Source organism: Oncorhynchus nerka, linkage group LG15, assembly GCF_034236695.1.
Source record: "Oncorhynchus nerka isolate Pitt River linkage group LG15, Oner_Uvic_2.0, whole genome shotgun sequence".
Classification (NCBI taxonomy): domain Eukaryota; kingdom Metazoa; phylum Chordata; class Actinopteri; order Salmoniformes; family Salmonidae; genus Oncorhynchus; species Oncorhynchus nerka.
In genome coordinates, this window is record NC_088410.1 from 18,736,163 (window position 1) to 18,740,311 (window position 4,149).

The 4,149-nt window shown below is 46.0% G+C and overlaps 1 pseudogene; it reads left to right on the plus strand.

Annotated features, from left to right (window-relative positions):
• Nucleotides 1-3,591, plus strand: part of LOC135559794 (uncharacterized) — a 5,898-nt pseudogene extending 2,307 nt beyond the window's left edge.
• The last annotated feature ends 558 nt before the right edge of the window (nucleotides 3,592-4,149 follow it).

The following is a 4,149-nucleotide window of genomic DNA, read 5'->3' on the forward strand; positions in this document are numbered from 1 at the left end:
GGAGATGTGTTGGGGCAACTAGGAGACGTGTTGGGTCAGTGTTGGGGCAACTAGGAGACGTGTGGGGGCAACTAGGAGATGTGTTGGGGCAACTAGGAGACGTGTGGGGGCAACTAGGAGATGTGTTGGGGCAACTAGGAGATGTGTTGGGGCAACTAGGAGACGTGTTGGGTCAGTGTTGGGGCAACTAGGAGGCGTGTTGGGGCAACTAGGAGACGTGTGGGGGCAACTAGGAGATGTGTTGGGGCAACTAGGAGACGTGTGGGGGCAACTAGGAGACGTGTTGGGGCAACTAGGAGACGTGTTGGGGACACTAGGAGATGTGTTGGGGCAACTAGGAGACGTGTTGGGGCAACTAGGAGACGTGTTGGGGCAACTAGGAGACGTGTTGGGGCCACTAGGAGATGTGTTGGGGCCACTAGGAGACGTGTTGGGGCAACTAGGAGACGTGTTGGGGCCACTAGGAGGCGTGTTGGGGCCACTAGGAGACGTGTTGGGGCAACTAGGAGATGTGTTGGGGCAACTAGGAGACGTGTTGGGGCAACTAGGAGATGTGTTGGGGCAACTGGGAGACGTGTGGGGGCAACTAGGAGACGTGTTGGGGCAACTAGGAGACGTGTTGGGGCCACTAGGAGATGTGTTGGGGCAACTAGGAGACGTGTTGGGGCAACTAGGAGACGTGTTGGGGCCACTAGGAGACGTGTTGGGGCAACTAGGAGACGTGTTGGGGCAACTAGGAGACTTGTTGGGGCAACTAGGAGATGTGTTGGGGCAACTAGGAGATGTGTTGGGGCAACTAGGAGATGTGTTGGGTCAGTGTTGGGTCAACTAGGAGACGTGTTGGGTCAGTGTTGGGTCAACTAGGAGACGTGTTGGGTCAGTGTTGGGTCAGCTAGGAGACGTGTTGGGTCAGTGTTGGGTCAGTGTTGGGTCAGTGTTGGGTCAGCTACAGGGATTTTTCTTCCATTGAAATACGTAGGCGGCCGCCTAAGCTTTTTTCAGGCCCCTATGTCCAAAATAATGTACAAAATATATACAAATAGAAATAAGTATGAAAATATATATATATCAAAAAAGATGTATAATTTAGGGATGAAAACACTTTCAGTGTAAATTTAAAGCACTAAAACCAGATATAAAGTATGGAGTAGATAATGACATATATATTTGTTCATAGTATCATCTCTGAGAACTAACAATCACCAACATTAAAAGCTCAGGAGAAAGTTGAAAGTCCCTAAAACAACAATTTAGCAGCATTCATTTTGTTATGATGTTTGAGAAAGAGTACAGCTCAGCCACATGTATGGCCAATGCCTAAACTGCAGGAAACTAGATTTAAAACAGCAACATTGTCTCTCAGCTCAGCAAATGTGCAGAATTGCAGGAATTGGCATAAAAGTTTGAAGAATGGCACTGTTTATAAGATGTCACTGTTTATAAGCCTTTATAACACCCCAGGTTTAGTATATAGCCTGCGATGTTTTCTGTAGGCCCAGCTTGTCTTTCAGCTGAAGTCAGTCATTGTTGTATTGTCAGGGAAGTTTTTCGTGTTTTACTGACTTTCAAGGCGATATGATTCACAACTATTGATCTTAATCACTTTTTATTTCCATGTATTGTTCTTTACCTATATTTCATATACATTGTATATTGTATGTTTTTTTCATTTAGTTGTTGACCATTAAATATAGTTTGATTTAAGTGTATTTGCTGTGTTTCTCCCTCCAGGTGTTTTAAATAAAGTTTGATTGTATTTGATTACCTGGCCTCTATGTGTGTTTAAATAAAGTTTGATTGTATTTGATTACCCTGGCCTCTATGTGTGTTTAAATAAAGTTTGATTGTATTTGATTACCCCGGCCTCTATGTGTGTTTAAATCAAGTTTGACTGTATTCCATTTTTAAATAAAGTTTGATTGTCTTTGTATCTTTCGGGTGTTAGCTATAGTCATGGACCTGCTGACAGACATCCAGATACTGCAGGACCTTGCTGGACGCAGCGTCGCGGCGCTCCGTGGCCCGTCTACATCCTGTTGGATGTCAGCGGGGTCCCACACTTCCTGGATATGTGCTGCAGGCTGCAGGTCGAGCTCAGCACCTGCGGGTAAGAGACGGTCCCTCATCCTGAAGCAGAGGAGCATTGAAGGCCTTAGGCTACCTACCTCTATGTGTTGTACAAGGGCCCTGTGTCATGTGTGATCATATGACATGCCTGGGGGACCAGTGAGGAAAAACTGTGAGTCTCTTGGGATAAGAGCGTCTGCCAAATAAATGAAATGTCAAGTGATTTTTGTCATTTTAAATTGAAAAGACTTCATGTTAATGGTAGTTTGACATGGGAGGTTTAACACCATGAGTTGATGTCTTTCTGTGTGTATGGAGAATGGTGGCTATTCAAGGTATGCTTTTGTTTCTGACTGTGTCAGTTACCATAACCCCTTTATGTAACTGTGTGTGTTGTATCTTTCAGAACATCAGACTGCGTACAGTTCAGGGGACAGGGTTGGGTCTGTCCTTCGGTAGACTCCTTGGTTCTTTGTGTAGTAAATACATGCTGGTGGATGGGGACAAAGTCATGTTCGGCTCCTACAGGTGAGAGAAAGTAGCTGTATGCTTCCCTCTCTCTCTGTCTCTCTCTTCTCTCTCTCTTTCTCTCTCTCTTCTCTCTCTCTCTCTCTCTCTCCTCTATCTCTCTCTTCTCTCTCTCTTTCTCTCTCTCCTCTATCTCTCTCTTCTCTCTCTCTCTCTCTCTCTCTCTCTCTCTCTCTCTCTCCTCTTCTCTCTCTCTCTTTCTATCCTCTTCTCTCTCTCTCTTCTCTCCTCTTCTCTCTCTCTCTTTCTCTCTCTCTGTCTCTCTCTCTCTCTCTGTCTCTCTCTCTGTCGTGTGTGTGTGTGTGTGTGTGTGTGTTTATTTCCAAGACATAACACATATCTGTTCTTTCTCTCCTAGCTTGTCTTGCTGTGTGTGTTTCACTGTGTCTTTATTGAAGACCTAAACATTGTTCATGTGATCTTCTTCTCCTCTAGCTTCTCGTGGAGTTCGTCTCGGATGGACCGCAACATGATCACGGTCATGACTGGCCAGGTGATCGACTTCTTCGACCGCGACTTCTGCGAGCTCTACGCCGTGTCCGAAAAACTGGACCTCTACAAGGAGTTCAACCTCAGCCCACCCCCAACATGGCCGCGCCGCGCGTGCTCAAAGTGGAGCCCGTAAAACCCCAGTTACGAGCCGCCACATCCAGATTCCAGGTCAGTCTAGGCAACTCGCGTGGAGGTGATCTCCAGGTGCCTGCACATAAATACCACAACCCCAAATACTCTTTGGTGTACGGGAATAGTGTTCCTGGACTGATGGGGTCCTTGCAGGATCTACCAGGCATAGAAAAGACGGCTATAACTGCGGGTCCTGAGGGACTAATGCAGGTGAACAGCGAGTGGTTGGATCAACTCACCCCGCTACCACCCGACGGAGGGAAGGTGGGGCCGAAAAAACCAACAGCATTTTGGAGAAGAAATCCCGCTCTTCTTTTAAGAAACTCTTCAAGGGGAAATCGACAGCCAATCAGAGCGTGGACACCGGGGTGATAGCCCGGCAACCAGTCCAATCTCCTCCCCACATCGTTGGGAACCAATAGTATGGAGGAGATGAATAACCTTGAAGTCATGGTGAAACAACCAATGAAGAGTAAGAAGTTTAAAGTGAGCCTGAAGAGTGCTTCTGAACAGACTGTCAACACACAAGACAATGACAGTAAGTTGTTTTTCTTGTCTCATTATTTTAGCTCAGTTTGATCCTCTCCTTCTCCCTCTCGGCGTTATGTCGATACCTGTATTTCTCTGTTTATCTCTCTCAAGTCATTTAACCATTGTACTATTTTACTCCTTCCCTTCTTTCTTTCTTGCAGGCTTGAAGAGCCGCAGGCCATCAACAAAGAACAAATGTAGTCCATCCTGATTCAAAACCTGAGTCAATCCGGATTCAAACCACCCCACTCAACTGGTTCTCTGTGGATTCCATACCTTTGGGATCTGGTACAATTACTATTTATTTATTTCATTTATTTCACCTTTATTTAACCAGGTAGCAAGTTGAGAACAAGTTCTCATTTACACTGCGACCTGGCCAAGATAAAGCAAAGCAGT